The 21,469-nt window shown below is 43.5% G+C and overlaps 1 long non-coding RNA gene across 1 annotated transcript in view; it reads right to left on the reverse strand.

Moving 5' to 3' along the window:
* LOC143769598 (uncharacterized) overlaps window positions 1-21,469 on the reverse strand; it is an 81,191-nt gene that overhangs the window by 59,279 nt on the left and 443 nt on the right. Inside the window, exon 2 of the long non-coding RNA XR_013214429.1 lies at window positions 16,761-16,908. This is a non-coding gene — a long non-coding RNA (uncharacterized LOC143769598). The remainder of the gene's footprint in view (window positions 1-16,760; window positions 16,909-21,469) is intronic.

Below are 21,469 nucleotides of genomic sequence, written 5' to 3' on the forward strand. Positions count from 1 at the left end.
CTTAACTTATCCCATGGAGTCAATGCAAAAAAACTGAACACTTGCTGCTGTATTTTCCCACAACTTACAGGTAATTAATGAGAGCCCCAGCAGCACGATATCATCTGATTATCTTATTGATAACCCTTCAAGCAAATGCAAACGACTGAAAAATTGTAGTGAATTTCTCATCAGTGCCATATGCAAATTGCCTCTTCTGAGAAAAAAGAGGACTTAAACTCTATAGCGCCACCTGTTGGAAGTAGCTATCCTACAAGTCACAATCAACCCTTTAATGAGTCGTGCAATATGACTTAGGATAAAAGCCAAATCAGTATCTCAATTCGCAGACACGGTGTTTCGGGCTGTTGGCCCTCGTCAGTGCGAAGCATATGCAAATTGCCTCTTCTCACCCAGCCAAATCAGTTCTCATGCTTCACACTGACGAGGGCCAACAGCCCGAAACACCGTGTCTGCGAATTGAGATACAGGTGGCGCTATAGAGTTTAAGTCCTCTTTTTTCTAAGAAGAGGCAATTTGCATATTATACATCCAAGAGGAGCATTGCTCAGCGAATAAGCCTCCTTACCTTGACAAGCCAGAGATGGTATGTCACTCTCCATAAGGAGAAACGATACTCATCAGTGCCAGACATTATAGCCTCAGCATTAGAGTTATGGCACCAAAACTGTATTTATGCATATTAAAGCTTACATGTAATTTCAGGAGACTGTCATGTGTATATGGAGCGCCCCCGTGGACAATGGGGTACTCGGTACCAGGTCCTTCGGTTCTTAAGGGGGCTGTCACGGTGGCTGACCCGGTAAATGGCCCTCGGAAGGTCCGTTGTAAAAGGGAAAGGTCTTTAAAGGGGAAGTGTTCGTGACGCCACCTGTGGTATTTGGTCAGGGTGACCGACACTGCTTTAAGGGGTCCGCTGGGGTGATGTTATGGCAGCTAGATGGTATACCTTCCCACAGGTGAAGTATGTCCCCAGGGCTTCCCAGTATGTAGATGGTGGATGGTGAATGGTGCAAGGCGCAGTGAAGAACGAGGACACAAGGTTGCAGTCTCTTTACCTTTACTGAAGGCTTCAGCATCCACAGTCCAGAGCACCAGATCACAGGGCAGGCAGAGTCCGGCCGGTTTGGAGGCAATTTCCCCTTATCCAGGTGGAAATCAGTAGCCTTCCTCTAGCGCCTGGGTGTTGTAGTACCTTACTGCTGAGCCTCTCATAAGGTCCTCACAACTGTTGTAGATGTTCTAGATGTTATGTGTCTCTCTGTCCCCCAGATGGATAGAACAAACCCGTATGACTGGTGGCTTGAGGCTTTTTACAGGGACTCTAGCACGCCCCGGCCTTCGAGGGTTGCCACTGTGTCTCCTGGGTGTAGGGCGGATCAGTAACTTGCAATTAGCTGTCCTGCCGGTCTCTGGAGCAAGGCATAAAGGACTGTTGCTTCCTCGGTGTACCGGCTACCGGATCCTGCGCTTCAGAAGGAGGCCGCCTGTGCAGGGCAGAACTCCTTCTGGTTTCCACTCCTTTTGCTATGACTTCTTCTCACTCTCTACAATACAGTTCTCTGTTCGTGTCCTTTCTTAGGAACTGCTGCACGTGGGGCAGGTGCAGCTCCGTGTCCTTCTGTCTAGGCCTCTTACAGGATCCCACCCCTGTCAGGGACCAACTACCTGAGCGGAGCTCAGATAACATCTGCCTGAGCCGAAGCCCAGCTAGCATCTGCCTAACTTCCTATCCAGGCCACCAGTTTTACCTAATTGTGAAGAGTGCCCTAATAAATAGGAGCATAGCTCCCCCTGGTGGACTGGAGTATGAAATGTGTTGTATGTTGGTGTTACCTGGTAAAGAGATCTCCGTTATTGCCTCCAAATGTAACACCACTCCCCCCTAGAGGAGAATGATATTACTGCAACGACCAGGACCCTGGGGCGCTGCATATATACATAACTAAAAATACTTTTTCAATGCATAATATAAACTGTAACTTTTTTCATAGATTCCCCCCACTGCAAGCTCTATCTTTCATTATCAGGTGGCTGAAAGCTAGTGGGTGGACACCAGCTGCTATGATGTCTCCTATAAATGATACATAGAGCTATAAGTAATTTCTGCTCTCCTGCCTCTATGTAGCACATATTCAGAAGCAGCAGTAGCAGGAAGGACATTATATAAAAGTACTGAGCATTGTAGCTGTGAATCCAACTCTGATATGAGAAAAAAACACTTTTTAAAAAGAAAAAGTACATTCACTACCTTTCTCTTTCCCCTATTTATAAATTTTACTAGGCTGTGGATTCCTCAATGAGCTGGCACAGCATCTTATTTTGGGTAAGACAGATTTTACTGGTTTCAAAGTGAAGGATGAAATCAGGAGGCAGGACTAGGGAAATAAGTGACTCATAAGTGGAGAAAAGAGCATATTTATCTGATATATTACAAAACATATATTACACTTTTACTCGCTTTTACTATCGATTTATGTAAAGTTTGTTGAAGATATTGACCGTTTATAGCGTCAATTCTGTAGACATTATTACTTGAGATACAGTAGTCCCTCTCTGTCTCCATTAAATGCGGCATTGGTGAATGTTTTCGCTCCTTTTAGCAATGATAAAGCCTCCATCTTATCCTCATCTGCTCATCAATCACTAATTACAGCATATTGACATTCGTAATGGGCCTTCAATTACCTGCGCTATTTCATCTCTCCTGTGCAGCTTCTTTTACATCAGCGTAAAATGAGTAAATCTTTTCCCAAAAGAAGCTTTTAATTAAGCAGTTACCTATGCCCACGCATACACACACTACTCACAAAAACGCTGCTTTAATCATCTAGAAGCATGGACCTTAATGCATTCTTTTTGTATTTTCCCTGCACAATGTTAAAGTTAATAGACGGAGATATAATTAGAAATACCAAGCCTGACAGCAGATAGGGGTTCACTGGTAAACAAGCACTTTATCTGTTTCCCCCTATTTACAACGTGTAGCGTTTCAATCATTGACATTTACAAAGTTCCTTGATTACTAAAGTGAATCTGTCACCAGATTTCATAATACAAACTACATACTTTAGTAAATAACAAAATTTCCAGATTCATGTTTCGTGACTACCATCTGTCACAAACAGTACTTACTCCCATGTAAGACTAATATGAAAAATGAGGAGAACAAAAAAGGGAGTTTTTTATGAAAAGATTTTAAGAACAAACTTTATTGACCATATAAATAAGTAAAAACACACAAGCCACTGTCAGTGAGTAACAGTGCTTAAGAACATACAAAGTGCAAAAAGAAGGACACCGGACGTGCTAGTCCACCGACCATAAGATGTAATGTAAATCCACTGAGTATATACTTAAGGTGCAAGCAGCATGTATATAATATTAAACCATATACTCTAACGACATAGATCCCCTAAGGGTTGAGCCCTGTATGTAACCAACAAAAAGTACATATTGCTATATTAATTACGGCCATGTGCCTAAATAAGGCGCTGTTAACTAATGATGGTTACTGCATGGCTATGAGATCACCCTGAGAAGGGGACCAGGACCAACCTGGTACTCCATATCAAATGTCAGAATTGTGAGGGGTAAAAGGGTACAGCATACTTCACCTGAGGGTCTGGGGGACCGATTGCACAAACCCCGACGCGCGTTTCGCCGCTATTCGCCGTGCTTTCTCAAGGGGAATGTGTTCTGTTGCCTATACCGTGTTTAAATTCCATATCCCAATCACCGTCCACGTCACATGGCCGTCACAGCTGTGTGTGAGCGGCGCGTGCGCACACCGCCGCGCCGGGTCCGCCCACCCCCGCCCGGACCTATCCAGCGCCAAGGCCAGACGGGCACCAATGGGTCCCGTCTGAACCGAACGCCGGAAATCGCCGGAGGGAGGAGAGCGGAGCCGCGAGACTGGAGCGCGCACGCGCACCACAGCCGGAACCAAAAGTGCATGCCACCGAGAAGGGGGAGGAAGAAAACAGGCCCACAGTGATCCAATGCGCAGGCGTGTAACACGACGTAAGTTCTATCTAAGCGCCGCACACCAATCAGGACCAGGGGCGGTACTGGAACTGTACAGAACGTAGAATCTATCTACGCCCCACCAATCAATTCAAAAGAGGGGCATAACCAAGTACCAAGCCCGTAGGAGTCCTAAGTGCAAATACACGGTGGGTCACAAAACATAGAATCCATTTGAGCCCCACATAACAAACAAACAAAGGGGGCCATACTATGTTAAGGTGACACACAAAATCATACATCACAAGCATAGCATATTATAAATCTAAACAGATGTGTCTATAAACGTGATACACTGGATAGTTACTATAACCGCTATTATGAAGACAGTGTATACCAACACATTCATATTACTGGGCAATCAGCATATACACCAAATTTCCATATAGTCCTTGTTGGAATTGCCGGAATCATATAGAGTCTTCACATGTCTGTCATGAAGCCGGTTATCTTGATTTTTATGTCTATCACGTTTTTTTCCACCCCATAGAATCTTATTCGCATAAGCACATATATTTCTCGTATGACCAAAGAAGAGGATGAGGCCATGTAGACCGGGCACACGTACAAAAATCACCTAAATACAAAAGACACATAACAAAAAAAACATATATAAAGGCATTAAAAACAAATTATGTACAATAAAATACAGGGAGAAAAGGACGGACATGCCAAAAAATGGGGAAGGGGGAGGGGGATGGAGAAAAACACTAAAAGAGAAAAATCTTTTCATAAAAAACTCCCTTTTTTGTTCTCCTCATTTTTCATACTTTAGTAAATGCGTCCTTTAGATACTTCTCAGTGTCCCTCCTTGCTGCTGCTGAGATCTCCCACTGCTCAGTATAAGCTGTAACTCTCAGTCAAGCTGACTGGTTGGAGACCGATCATACTTGTACTTATAAGCTGTCTTTTTTATCTGACCATTAAATCAATATGCAAAACATATACTTTGCAAAAGACTTTTCATTATCACAATGAAAAGTATCACTTCTATATACAGTATCTACCATTAACAAAAGTTGATGTCACAACCCACCTCCTCCTCCTGTACAATGACTGATAGCACCTCTATATACAGTATATAACACAGGATCCACCATTCACAATAGGTGATGTCACAGCTCACCTTCTCCTCCCGTACAATGACTGATAACACCTCTATATACAGTAGATAACACAGGATCCACCATTCACAATAAGTGATGTCACAGCTCGCCTCCTCCTCCTGTACAATGACTGATAATGCCTCTATATACAGTAGATTACACAGGATCCACCATTCACAGTAGGAGATGTCACAGCTCACCTCCTCCTCCTGTACAATGACTGATAACATCTATATATACAGTAGATAACACAGGATCTACCATTCACAATAGGTGATGTCACAGCTCACCTACTCGTTCTCCTGTACAATGACTGATAACAGCTATATATACAGTAGATAACACAGGATCCACCATTCAGAATAGGTGATATCACAGCTCACCTCCTCCTGTACAATGACTGATAACACCTCTATATATGGTAGATAACACAGGATCCACCATTAACAATAGATGATATCACAGCTCACCTCTTCCTCCTGTGCAATGACTCATAACACCTCTATATACAGTAGATAACACAGGATCCACCATTCACAGTAGGTGATGTCACAGCTCACCTCCTCCTGTACAATGACTGATAACACCTCTATATACAGTAGATAACACAGGATCCACCATTCACAATAGGTGATGTCACAGCTCACCTCCTCCTGTACAATGACTTATAGCACCTCTATATACAGTAGATAACACAGGATCCACCATTCACAGTAGGTGATGTCACAGCTCACCTCCTCCTCCTGTACAATGACTGATAACACCTCTATATACAGTAGATAACACAGGATCCACCATTCACAGTAGGTGATGTCACAGCTCACCTCCTCCTCCTGTACAATGACTGATAATAAAACCTCTATATACAGTAGATAACACAGGATCCACCATTCACAATAGGTGATGCCACAGCTCCCCTCCTCCTCCTGTACAATGACTGATAACACCTCTATATACAGTAGATAACACAGGATCCACCATTCACAATAAGTGATGTCACAGCTCACCTCCTCCTCCTGTACAATGACTGATAACATCTATATATACAGTAGATAATACAGAATCTACCATTCACAATAGGTGTTGTCACAGCTCACCTCCTCCTCCTGTACAATGACTGATAACATCTATATATACAGTAGATAACACAGGATCTACCATTCACAATAGGTGATGTCACAGCTCACCTCCTCCTCCTGTACAATGAATGATGTCATCTCTATATACAGTAGATAACACAGGATCCAACATTCACAATAAGTGATGTCACAGCTCACCTCCTCCTCCTCCTGTACAATGACTGATAATGCCTCTATGTACAGTAGATAACACAGGATCCACCATTCACAATAGGTGATGTCACAGCTCACCTCCTCCTCCTGTACAATGACTTATAGCACCTCTATATACAGTAGATAACACAGGATCCACCATTCACAGTAGGTGATGTCACAGCTCACCTCCTCCTCCTGTACAATGACTGATAACACCTCTATATACAGTAGATAACACAGGATCCACCATTCACAGTAGGTGATGTCACAGCTCACCTCCTCCTCCTGTACAATGACTGATAATAAAACCTCTATATACAGTAGATAACACAGGATCCACCATTCACAATAGGTGATGCCACAGCTCCCCTCCTCCTCCTGTACAATGACTGATAACACCTCTATATACAGTAGATAACACAGGATCCACCATTCACAATAAGTGATGTCACAGCTCACCTCCTCCTCCTGTACAATGACTGATAACATCTATATATACAGTAGATAATACAGAATCTACCATTCACAATAGGTGTTGTCACAGCTCACCTCCTCCTCCTGTACAATGACTGATAACATCTATATATACAGTAGATAACACAGGATCTACCATTTACAATAGGTGATGTCACAGCTCACCTCCTCCTCCTGTACAATGAATGATGTCATCTCTATATACAGTAGATAACACAGGATCCAACATTCACAATAAGTGATGTCACAGCTCACCTCCTCCTCCTCCTGTACAATGACTGATAATGCCTCTATGTACAGTAGATAACACAGGATCCACCATTCACAATAGGTGATGTCACAGCTCACCTCCTCCTCCTGTACAATGACTGATAACATCTATATATACAGTAGATAACACAGGATCCACCATTAATAATAGGTGACGTCACAGCTCACCTCCTCCTGTGCAATGAATGATAACACCTCTATATACGGTAGATAACACAGGATCCACCATTAATAATAGGTGACGTCACAGCTCACCTCCTCCTGTGCAATGAATGATAACACCTCTATATACGGTAGATAACACAGGATTCACCATTCACAATAGGTGATGTCACAGCTCACCTCCTCCTGCACAATGACTGGTAACACCTCTATATACAGTAGATAACACAGGATCCACCATTCACAATAGGTGAAGTCACAGCTCACCTCCTCCTCCTGTACAATGACTTATAACATCTATATATGCAGTAGATAATACAGAATCTACCATTCACAATAGGTGTTGTCACAGGTCACTTCCTCCTCCTGTACAATGACTGATAACATCTATATATACAGTAGATAACACAGGATCTACCATTCACAATAGGTGATGTCACAGCTCACCTCCTCCTCCTGTACAATGCCTGATAGCACCTCTATATACAGTACATAACACAGGTTCCACCATTCAAAAGATGGTGTGACACCTCACCTCCTCCTGTACAATGACTGATAGCACCTCTATATACAGTAGATGACACAGGATCCACCATTCATAATAGGTGATGTCACAGCTCACCTCCTCCTCCTGTACAATGAATGATGTCACCTCTATATACAGTAGATAACACAGGATCCACCATTCATAATAGGTGATGTCACAGCTCACCTCCTCCTCCTGTACAATGACTGATAACTCCTCTATATACAGTAGATAACACAGGATCCACCATTCACAATAGGTGATGTCACAGCTCACCTCCTCCTCCTGTACAATGACTGATAACACCTCTATATACGGTAGATAACACAGGATCCACCATTAATAATAGGTGATGTCACAGCTCACCTCCTCCTGTGCAATGAATGATAACACCTCTATATACGGTAGATAACACAGCATTCACAATTCACAATAGGTGAAGTCACAGCTCACCTCCTCCTCCTGTACAATGACTGATAACATCTATATATACGGTAGATAACACAGGATCTACCATTTACAATAGGTGATGACACAGCTCACCTCCTCGTTCTCCTGTACAATGTCTGATAACAGCTATATATACAGTAGATAACACAGGATCCACCATTCAGAATAGGTGATATCACAGCTCACCTCCTCTTGTACAATGACTGATAACACCTCTATATATGGTAGATAACACAGGATCCACCATTAACAATAAATTATATCACAGCTCACCTCCTCCTCCTGTGCAATGACTGATAACACCTCTATATACAGTAGATAATACAGGATCCACCATTCACAGTAGATGATGTCACAGCTCACCTCCTCCTCCTGTACAATAACTGATAACACCTCTATATACAGTAGATAACACAGGATCCACCATTCACAGTAGGTGATGTCACAGCTCACCTCCTCCTCCTGTACAATGACTGATAACACCTCTATATACAGTAGATAACACAGGATCCACCATTCACAATAGGTGATGTCTCAGCTCACCTCCTCCTCCTGTACAATGACTGATAATAACACCACTATATACAGTAGATAACACAGGATCCACGATTCACAATAGGTGATGTCACAGCTCACCTCCTCCTCCTATACAATGACTGATAACACCTCTATATACGGTAGATAACACAGGATCGACCATTCACAATAGGTGATGTCACAGCTCACCTCCTCCTCCTGTACAATGACTGATAACACCTCTATATACGGTAGATAACACAGGATCCACCATTAATAATAGGTGATGTCACAGCTCACCTCCTCCTGTGCAATGAATGATAACACCTCTATATACGGTAGATAACACAGGATCCACCATTCACAATAGGTGAAGTCACAGCTCACCTCCTCCTCCTTTACAATGACTGATAACATCTATATATACTGTAGATAACACAGGATCTACCATTCACAATAGGTGATGTCACAGCTCACCTCCTCGTTCTCCTGTACAATGACTGATAACAGCTATATGTAGCAGATAACTCAGGATCCACCATTCAGAATAGGTGATATCACAGCTCACCTCCTCCTCCTGTACAATGACTGATAACACCTCTATATACAGTAGATAACACAGGATCCACCATTCACAATAGGTGAAGTCACAGCTCACCTCCTCCTCCTGAACAATGACTGATAACATCTATATATACAGTAGATCACACAGGATCTACCATTCACAATAGGTGATGTCACAGCTCACCTCCTCCTTCTCCTGTACAATGACTGATAACAGCTATATATACAGTATATAACACAGGATCCACCATTCAGGATAGGTGATATCACAGCTCACCTCCTCCTGTACAATGACTGATAACACCTCTATATATATGGTAGATAACACAGGATCCACCATTAACAATAGATGATATCACAGCTCACCTCCTCCTTCTGTACAATGACTGATAACACCTCTATATACAGTAGATAACACAGGATCCACCATTCACAGTAGGTGATGTCACAGCTCACCTCCTCCTGTATGATGACTGATAGCACCTCTATATACAGTAGATAACACAGGATCCACCATTCACAATAGGTGATATCACAGCTCACCTCCTCCTCCTGTACAATGACTGATAACACCTCTATATACAGTAGATTACACAGGATCCACCATTCACAGTAGGAGATGTCACAGCTCACCTCCTCCTGTATAATGACTGATAATAACACCTCTATATACGGTAGATAACACAGGATCCACCATTCCCAATAGGTGATATCACAGCTCACCTCCTCCTCCTGTAAAATGACCTTTGTCCATGCAAGAGAAACAAATATTTATGTACAAATGAATACAAACAGAGACAGTCGATATCCACAAATGATATTATTAGATTTGTGCCTTCAATATATTTTATCTACAGTTATATGAAAAAGTTTGCATGTAGGATAGCTGCGGAGACACCATCACGTGTTTCTCAACGCAAGCAGTGAATAGCCAGACCTTTCCCCGGGAAGGAACAACCACGGGAAGGGCAGCATCCAATAAAGGAAAACATCCAATACAGGAAAACCACCTATGCCAAGCATGGTATCCATCCACAGACAGCTGTTTCGGGGTGTTTGCCCCTTATCAGTGTGGAGTAGGAATCTGGCTATTAGGAGCAGTGCCCAATCATCTGTTCCTTCACAGCCTTTTACTAGGCACTGCTCCTAATAGCCAGATTCCTACTCCACTCTGATGAGGGGCAAAGACCCCGAAACAGCTGTCTGTGGATGGATACCATGCTTGGCATAGGTGGTTTTCCTGTATTGGATGTTTTCCTTTATTGGATGCTGCCCTTCCTGTGGTTGTTCCTTCCTGGGGAAAGGTCTGGCTATTCACTGCTTGCGTTGAGAAACACGTGATGGTGTCTCCGCAGCTATCCTACATGCATTTGCATATTTCCCATAAGGGATGGGGGCAGTGCTCTGGATCACTGCGTTGAGAAACACGTGATGGTGTCTCCGCGGTGTTGGATGTTTTGGTCTCCCCGAGGCCAATCATCTGTTCCTTCACAGCCTTTTACTAGGCACTGCTCCTAATAGCCAGATTCCTACTCCACACTGATGAGGGGCAAACACCCCGAAACAGCTGTCTGTGGATGGATACCATGCTTGGCATAGGTGGTTTTCCTGTATTGGATGTTTTCCTTTATTGGATGCTGCCCTTCCCGTGGTTGTTCCTTCCCGGGGAAAGGTCTGGCTATTCACTGCTTGCGTTGAGAAACACGTGATGGTGTCTCCGCAGCTATCCTACATGCATTTGCATATTTCCCATAAGGGATGGGGGCAGTGTTCTGGATCACTGCGTTGAGAAACACATGATGGTGTCTCCGCGGTGTTGGATGTTTTGGTCTCCCCGAGGCCAATCATCTGTTCCTTCACAGCCTTTTTCTAGGCACTGCTCCTAATAGCCAGATTCCTACTCCACACTGATGAGGGGCAAACACCCCGAAACAGCTGTCTGTGGATGGATACCATGCTTGGCATAGGTGGTTTTCCTGTATTGGATGTTTTCCTTTATTGGATGCTGCCCTTCCCGTGGTTGTTCCTTCCCGGGGAAAGGTCTGGCTATTCACTGCTTGCATTGAGAAACACGTGATGGTGTCTCCGCAGCTATCCTACATGCATTTGCATATTTCCCATAAGGGATGGGGGCAGTGTTCTGGATCACTGCGTTGAGAAACACGTGATGGTGTCTCCGCGGTGTTGGATGTTTTGGTGTCCCCAAGGCCAATCATCTGTTCCTTCATATGAAAAAGTTTGGGCACCCCTATTAATCTTCAGCTTAATGTTTTATAAAAATTGTTTTTTTTGCAACAGCTATTTCAGTTTCATATATCTAATAACTGTTGGATACAGTAATGTTTCTGCCTTGAAATGAGGTTTATTGTACTAACAGAAAATGTGCAATCGATTCCTCTCAGTATCAGCAGATTCTTGACAATAATGTTCATGAATCAGTGACAAAGTTGAAGCTACACAGGGGATGGATCTTTCAGCAAAACAATGATCCAAAACACCGCTCCAAATCTACTCAGGGATTCATGCAGAGGAACAATTACACTGTTCTGGAATGGCCATCCCAGTCCCCAGACCTGAATATCATTGAACATCTGTGGGATCATTTGAAGAGGGCTGTCCATGCTCGGCGACCATCAAACTTAACTGAACCGGAATTGTTTTGTAAAGAGGAATGGTCAAAAATACCTTCATCCAGGATCCAGGAACTCATTGAAGGCTACAGGAAGCGACTAGAGGCTGTTATTTTTGTAACAGGAGGATCTGCTACATATTAATGTCACTTTTCTGGTGAGGTGCCCATACTTATGCACCTGTCAAATTTTGTTTGAATGCAGATTGCACATTTTCTGTTAGTACAATAAACCTCATTTCAAGGCAGAAACATTACTGTGTCCAACAGTTATTAGATATATGAAGCTGAAATAGCTGTTGCAAAAAAAACAATTTTTATAAAACATTAAGCTTAAGATTAATAGGGGTGCCCAAACTTTTTCATATAACTGTATCTTTCAGCCTTTTCACATCTATCCTAGGTATGAGTCATAGGGGGTACGGAGACAGCTGTAGAGTCCGAGTCTGGTGTTTGAGGGGACGCTTTGACTTAACTGCAATATTGAAGTTTTGCTGCATATAGTACAAGTGCTCAAGCAATTACAGATTCAAGTTACCTAGAGCACTAAATACTAAAGTAAAAAGTAATAAAAAAAATAAAATAATATAAGTTTGAAGCATCGTCTTTATAATAAAAAAAAAAATAGATTAAAAAAATAAATTATTAATGAGCTTATCTAAACTGTAATTGCGGAGTCAATGTACCTAAATGTAAAATTACTTACCATGTAAACCAATAAAAGAAATAAAATGAAATCTAATAAAAAAGAGATCAAAACATTGTATATCCCACTTAATAATCTAATCAAATCTGCTAAAAAAACATCTTATTTTCATATGACATACATTGCAGCACTCACACACAGTGTGTGTGTGTGTGTGTATATTTGTGTGTCTATGTCTGCGTGTATATGTATAGAGTGCCTTGCGAAAGTATTCGGCCCCCTGGAACTTTTCAACCTTTTCCCACATATCATTCTTCAAACATAAAGATACCAAATGTAAATTTTTGGTGAAGAATCAACAAGTGGAACACAGTTGTGAAGTTGAATGAAATTTATTGGTTATTTTACATTTTTGTGGAAATTCAAAAACTGAAAAGTGGGGCGTGAAATATTATTCGGCCCCTTTACTTTCAGTGCAGCAAACTCACTCCAGAAGTTCATTGTGGATCTCTGAATGATCCAATGTTGTCTTAAATGCCTAATGATGATAAATAGAATCCACCTGTGTGTAATCAAGTCTCCATATAAATGCACCTGCTCTGTGATGGTCTCAGGGTTCTGTTTGAAGCACAGAGAGCATCATGAAGACCAAGGAACACAACAGGCAGGTCCGTGATACTGTTGTGGAGAAGTTTAAAGCCGGATTTGGATACAAAATGATTTCCAAAACATTAAACATCCCAAGGAGCACTGTGCAAGCGATCATATTAAAATGGAAGGAGTATCAAACCACTGCAAATCTACCAAGACCCGGCCGTCCCTCTAAACTTTCATCTCAAAGAAGGAGAAGACTGATCAGAGATGCAGCCAAGAGGCCCATGATCACTCTGGATGAACTGCAGAGATCTATAGCTGAGGTGGGACAGTCTGTCCATAGGACAACAATCAGTCGTACACTGCACAAATCTGGCCTTTATGGAAGAGTGGCAAGAAGAAAGCCATTTCTCAAAGATATCCATAAAAAGTGTTGTTTAAAGTTTGCAACAAGCCACCTGGGAGACACACCAAACATGTGGAAGAAGGTGCTCTGGTCAAGTGAAACCAAAATCCAACTTTTTGGCAACAATGCCAAACGATATGTTTGACGTAAAGGCAACACAGTTCATCACCCTTAACACACCATCCACACTGTCAAATATGGTGGCAGCATCATGGTTTGGGCCTGCTTTTCTTCAGCAGAGACAAGGAAGATGGTTAAAATTGATAGGAAGATGGATGGAGCCAAATACAGGACCATTCTTGAAGAAAACCTGTTGTAGTCTGCAAAAGACCTGAGACTGGGATGGAGATTTGTCTTCCAACAAGACAATGATCCCAAACATAAAGCAAAATCTACAATGGAATGGTTCACAAATAAACGTATCCAGGTGTTAGAATGGCCAAGTCAAAGTCCAGACCTCAATCCAATCGAGAATCTGTGGAAAGAGCTGAAAACTGCTGTTCACAAACGATCTCCATCAAACCTCACTGACCTCGAGCTGTTTGCCAAGGAAGAATGGGCAAGAATTTCAGTCTCTCAATGTACAAAACTGATAGAGACATACCCCAAGGGACTTGTAATCGCAGCAAAAGGTGACGCAACAAAGTATTAAGTTAAAGGGGCCGAATAATATTGCACGCCCCACTTTTCAGTTTTTGAATTTCCACAAAAATTTTAAATAACCAATAAATTTCGTTCAACTTCACAACTGTGTTCCACTTGTTGATTCTTCACTAGTGTTGAGCGATACCGTCCGATACTTGAAAGTATCGGTATCGGAAAGTATCGGCCGATACCGGCAAAGTATCGGATCTAATCCGATACCGATACCCGATACCAATACAAGTCAATGGGACTCAAGTATCGGACGGTATCCCTGATGGTTCCCAGGGTCTGAAGGAGAGGAAACTCTCCTTCAGGCCCTGGGATCCATATTAATGTGTAAAAGAAAGAATTAAAATAAAAAATATTGCTATACTCACCTCTCCGACGCAGCCTGGACCTCACCGAGGGAACCGGCAGCGTTGTTTGCTTAAAATTCGCGCGTTTACTTCCTTACGTGAAGTCCCGGCTTGTGATTGGTCGCGTGCCGCCCATGTGGCCGCGACGCGACCAATCACAGCAAGCCGTGACGTAATTTTAGGTCCTTCAGGATTTTAAAATTACGTTCTGGCTTGTGATTGGTCGCGTCGCGGTCACATGGGCGACGCGACCAATCACAAGCCGTGACGTCACGGGAGGCTGGACACGCGCGCATTTTAAAATGCGCGCGTGTCCAGCCTCCCGTGACGTCACGGCTTGTGATTGGTCGCGTCGCGTCCCGACCAATCATAAGCCAGAACGTAATTTTAAAATCCTGAAGGACCTAAAATTACGTCACGGCTTGCTGTGATTGGTCGCGTCGCGGCCACATGGGCGGCACGCGACCAATCACAAGCCGGGACTTCACGTAAGGAAGTAAACGCGCGAATTTTAAGCAAACAACGCTGCCGGTTCCCTCGGTGAGGTCCAGGCTGCGTCGGAGAGGTGAGTATAGCAATATTTTTTATTTTAATTCTCTCTTTTACACATTTTTACATTAATGTTGTTTCGATACCGATACCCGATACCACAAAAGTATCGGATCTCGGTATCGGAATTCCGATACCCGCAAGTATCGGCCGATACCCGATACTTGCGGTATCGGAATGCTCAACACTATTCTTCACCAAAAATTTACATTTGGTATCTTTATGTTTGAAGCATGATATGTGGGAAAAGGTTGAAAAGTTCAAGGGGGCCGAATACTTTTGCAAGGCACTGTAGATATAGATAAACACAGTTGTGTGAAAAAGTGTTAGTCCACATCCTGTATTTCTATTCTTTTGCATGTTTGTCACACTTAAATGTTTCAGATCACCCAACAAATGTAAATATTAGACAAAGATAACACTATTAATCACAAATCCAGATTTTAAATGAAGATCTTTATTATTAAGCGAAAAAGAAATCCAAACCTACAGGGCCCTGTTTAAAAAAGTGATTACCCTACACCTCCTCCCTTAAAACATAAATTAACTGCGGTTTATCATATCTTTGGAAAGCTGAGATTAAATTTCCTAGCCACACCCAGACCTGATTACTGCCACACCTGTTCTCAATCAAGAAATCACTTAACTAGGACCTGCCTGACAAAGTGACGTAGACCAAAAGATCCTCAACAGCTAGACATCATGCCACAATGCAAATACATTTTGGAACAAATGAGAAACAGAGTAATTGAGATCTATCAGTCTGCAAAAGGTTATAAATCCCTTTCTAAAGCTTTGGGACACCAGCGAACCACAGTGAGAGCCATTATCCACAAATGGCGAAAACATGGAACAGTGGTGATGAACCTTCCCAGGAGAGGCCGGCTGACCAAAATAACCCCAAGAGCACAGCGATGACTCATCCAAGAGGTAAAAAAAGGCCCCACAACAACAATCCTGCACCGTAAAATCTACAATAGCATTGGATTAAAGACCAGGACCATCTTCATAAGGATACTATGTCTTATTATGAAAAACCTGAATATCCACAAAAGTCTAAGCTCACAAAAAATGTGAATAATTAAAACACTCAGCAACTGGCATATCATTAAATGAAAAGTGAACATGACAGAGTCGAGGATAAGAAAAGAAAGGAAAGAATAAGAGGTAGATTTATTAAAACAGGCTTTGTTGTCCATAGCAACCAATCACAACTCAGCTTTTATTTTACTGGAGCTGTTTATAAAACGAAAGCTGAGTGTTGATTGGTTGCTAAGGCCATATTTGAGGCCTAAAATATTTACTGTAAATCCAAGTCTCCTGCTCGATTTATCATCAGAGTAAAGACGCCATTTGTGACCATTACCACTCTAGTAGCTAATCCTTACATTTAAGAATTTTATCATTTAATAAAATGATAAAGCTGAAGTAACAGTCATATCCTGATTATATTAATGTGCTGCAATTCATCCTCGGCCTGAAGACGGGGATCATTAATTTTAGCCCCGAGCCTCAGATGTACTCGGTACAATATGTTCTAATGATAAATAAAAGACATCTAATTTACCGTCTCTATAATTGCTTTTGGAAACATAATATGTTACCCAAGTCGTTGTCCGTCCTCCGAGTTTTCATTTAATGAGCTACATCCTGAACATAGGACTTTTCTCATGCTGGAATTTTTCTTTCTTCACATGGACGAGGTTTCGAACAAGCTAAAGAGCGAAAAGTGAATTATATTTTATTTCATATTTGTATTATATGAATACATAGATGCACCATATGGAGCAAAGTGCTATACGTCGTCGTAGTACCAGCAAGGATAGATAATTGTAGGAGATTAAGACTTATCTTTTAATATAATATATAGTCTAAAAACAGGTGAAACCTATATTTGGACAAACAATACAACAACAACTGTAATATAAAGTGCTCAGAAAATCAGCAGTGCGCGAGTAAAAAATGGCTCGGTTTCAAACCCTTCGGTGTCCCGAGCAAGCCGTCCATAATCACAGGAGAAGTGAGGGGTGTAAGGTGCTAATGAGCTACCCTGTCGTGCACCGTGTCAGTCCCCAAGTATGGTCCTGCCCTTTATAATGTCCTTTAATTTCCTCCAGACGCATTACATCCACCGATTACAGTGGACTCATCAAGGGAGTGTAAATATGTGTTTGGGATTATTAGAAGGTTCAAAAATTAGAACCATAATACCATAATATAGTCATCGGGACTAAAAGGGGCCTTATCGTATCGGCAGAGTGCTGCACGACTATCAAGATACTAACAAAGGCACTGAAGCGGTGCAATGTGGATTTTATATACTCCATGCCAAAATCAGAAACGCCTTTGGTGTCTGACATCATTTCCTTCTAACACTCAGATGGTATTGCGTGTATCCCTCGTAACTAGTGATGAGCGAACGTGCTCGGATGAGGTGTTATCTGAGCATGCTCGTGTGCTAATAGAGTATCTTCAGTGTTTTCGAATGCTATATTCGATTCGCCGAAGCTGCATATCTCATGGCTGTTTGACAGCCGCAATACATGCAAGGATAGCCTGTTTGTTAGGCAATCCCTGCATTGTTGCTGTCGAGCAGCCACGAGACATGCAGCCACAGCGACGCGAATATAGTATTCAAGCACACCGAAGATACTCTATTAGCACACGAGCATGCTCGGATAACACATCATTCGAGCACGTTCGCTCATCACTACTTGTAACCAAACAGTAAGGGGGGATCCCCACAGTGCAACTCCCATTCTCATCATGTCAACACATCATAATATAGCCTCATATAACCCCTGGCTCCATCCTGCATTGTAAGTAGTTAATGGCAGTGTCACAGGGTTACTGCAACAGAGAGGAGCCAGAAGACCACAGTGTCTGATTGCTCCTACTACCACGCTGAAAAGAAGCACTTCAACTTCTTTTTAAATGGTGTTAATTTCTTTTGGCAGAACAGGGGTTAATTGGCCACGTTGGGAGCTCTGGGAGTGTGAGCTTTCAACTGAGCTCGGTTAGTTACTCCTATCTCCTATATGTTCTGTTTCCTGATTGAAACACATTGTCAGAGCTAGCTTATGCTGCATGGCTTGGAGGAGAGGTGCTTATAGGAGGAGTTTGGAGGAGTTGCACGGGTTTGTAAGTGTGATAATTCTCTTCTCTCCTCATACTTTGTTTTTTCCCTGTCCTCTACTAACTGGTGCATTGCTCTGTTATATGTGAGTGAATATTTGTATGCCTGGTATTTTCAGTTACCCCTTGTTCATGTTGCCTTGTTCGTCAGGTTGGTGTACTGCAGTGCACGGCAGCTCCCCTCTTCCCTGGGTGGAGGAAGGGAACAGACAGAGGCCTGATTCAGGAGATAAGGTAAGGATGGAGGCCCCGGCATCTTCACCTTCAGGAGTATCCTGGGAAATAGGGTGAGCTAGGGCACCCCCTAGTGTTAGGGACAGGAAAGGAGCACCTGGTCCCGGGTCACTCGACAGCTGAGTCGTGACTTTAGCTCTGACCGTAACCATTTTTTTTATGCATTATGTGTCCTATAACTGCTCTGACAGGACAACTGCAGCAGCTCAGTCTGTAGGTGGCAGATATGCGCCCGGTTGATTTGCAGCATCTTAATACATCTGGTGTAGGAATCATGACTCCCAGGCAGCCCGTAGTGGAGCACAAGATCACTTTGCTTGACAGGTTCTCTGGGTGTTGTGACAAGTTTGTTGTTTTCAGAGAGGCTTGTAAACTGTACTTTAGGTTACATCCGGTTTCCTCAGGTACAAAGGAGCAATGCATGGGGATAGTAATATCCCTTCTTCAGGGGCTACCCCAATCATAAACGTTTTCTCTCCCGTCTGACTCCCAGTTGCTTCATACGGTGGAGACATTTTTTTGGGCGCTGTGCCTTATATATGAAGACCCAGACTGCATCTCCTTGGCTGAGTCCACACTGTGCCAACTTCAGCAAGGAGTTTCAGAGGTGGGCCACGGACACTAAGTGGAATGACCCCACACTCTATAGCCAGTTCTGTGAGTGGCTTACAGTAAGGATGAAGGATGCTTTAGGCTGGGTTCACATTACGTTAACAGCAGCCTGTTCAACACATGCATTAATGGGCTGCTGTTAACGCAAGTACCGATATGTCGTCGCGCTAGCGCAGATATAGCTAGCAGATGCTCTATCTGCGCTAGCAGTGACGGACCCGGAAATGCTGCAGCCCGCATCAAAGGGTCCATCACTCAATGACGGCACATCGCTAGTGCACGCCCATTGTGGGCGTGCGCTAGCGATACGTCCGACATAGAACTTAATGGCGGCGTTAACGGACTGCGTTACACCGCGTTGTGCCGCGGTGTAACGTAGTCCGTCTAACGGATGCCTATAACGCAATGTGAACCCAGCCTTAGCATTGTATGAAACTCTAGTCTCACTTGAGGCGGCCATGTCTTTGGAAATACGGGTTGATCGCCGTCTTCGCCAGAGACATAGGAAGACATCCCTATATGTGGGAGGTCTGGAGCCAAGGGAGATTGGACTGAGTCATCTGAGAAACTCATGCAGGTGGGTGTGGCAACTCACTCTGGAAAACTGTCTGTTGTTCAGCGCAAAGGTGGAGTGTGTTTTTACTGTGGTAAAACAGGCCATTTCGTGGGCACGTGTCCTTCACGACCTCACAGTAAACAGCCGCCGGAAAACTAAGAGGCCTGGCTTCCGAGGAGGTTAGCAACCTGGGTGTACTCATCACCTCTGTGGTTAGGACACAATTTTTTCTGCCAGCCGAAATTCACTTGGGTGAAATTAAGGTGGATGTGTTTTCATTTCTGGACAGTTGGGTGGGGTTTAACTTGATCGATGCTAGGTTCATCCAGGTCCAAGGCCTCAATCCATATACTCTGTCCTGACCCATACCCATAATCGCCATCAACTCTGCCCCTTTGAGACAGGGGTATTTTACTCAAGTCGTCCGAGGTTTACACCTTCAGGTAGGGGCCATGCACTCTTAGTTAATAGACTTTTATGTGCTAGAGGGTCTGCTCTCACCTGTGGTTCTTGGCCTTCCTTGGCTCACTCTGCACAATCATGTGGTAGATTGGCAGACTCGGGAAGTGGTAAAGTGGACTGAGTATTGTCAAGGACACTGGTTGGGTACCCGGCTTGCTGGGTTGGATACCCAGTCTGTGCCGAAATACCTGTCTGACTTTGGGGATGTGTTCTTGGAGCAGGGGTGCCAAGAGCTTCCTCCACATCATCCTTATGACTACGTTGTTAATCTTGCTCCTGGGGCCAAACTGCCTAAGAGCAGACTGCATAATATCTCCCTTCCAGAGAGGCAAGCCATGAAGGACTATATCGCAGAAAGTTTGGCAAAGGGTCATATCAGACAATCCTCATCCCCCATTGCTGCGGGGTTCTTTATTGTAAAGAAAAAAGATGGGGGTTTCTGCGAACTCAATATGATCACGGTCCGGGATCCATGTCCGCTCCCTCTCATCCCGGACCTCTTTAATCAGATGGTTGGAGCAAAATGGTTTTCAAAACTACTGGATCTCAGGGTTGTATAATCTCATTCGCATGAAAGAGGGAGATGAGTGGAAAACAGCATTCAATATGCCTGAGGTACACTATGAGAACCTGGTGATGCAAATTGGGTTGACGAACGCGCCCGTTGTCTTTCAGCACTTTGTAAATGACATCTTAAGGTACCGTCACACTAAACGATATCACTAGCGATCCGTGACGTTGCAGCGTCCTGGATAGCGATATCGTTGTGTTTGACATGCAGCAGCGATCAGGATCCTGCTGTGATATCGCTGGTCGTTGCTGAAAGTTCAGAACTTTATTTGGTCGTCAGATCGCCGTGTATCGTTGTGTTTGACAACAAAAGCAACGATACCAGCGATGTTTTACAATGGTAACCAGGGTAAATATCGGGTTACTAAGCGCAGGGCCGCGCTTAGTTACCCGATGTTTACCCTGGTTACCAGTGTAAAACGTAAAAAAACAAACAGTACATACTCACCTTCGCGTCCCCCGCCGTCCGCTTCCTGCACTGACTGAGCGCCGCCCGTAAAGTGAAAGCACAGCACAGCAGTGACGTCACCGCTCTGCTGTTAGGGCCGGCACTCAGTCAGTGCAGGAAGCGGACGCCGGGGGACGCGAATGTAAGTATGTACTGTTTGTTTTTTTACATTTTACACTGGTAACCAGGGTAAACATCGGGTTACTAAGCGCGGCCCTGCGCTTAGCAACCCGATGTTTACCCTGGTTACCCAGGGACC

Source organism: Ranitomeya variabilis, chromosome 4 (genome assembly GCF_051348905.1).
Source record: "Ranitomeya variabilis isolate aRanVar5 chromosome 4, aRanVar5.hap1, whole genome shotgun sequence".
Lineage (NCBI taxonomy): Eukaryota > Metazoa > Chordata > Amphibia > Anura > Dendrobatidae > Ranitomeya > Ranitomeya variabilis.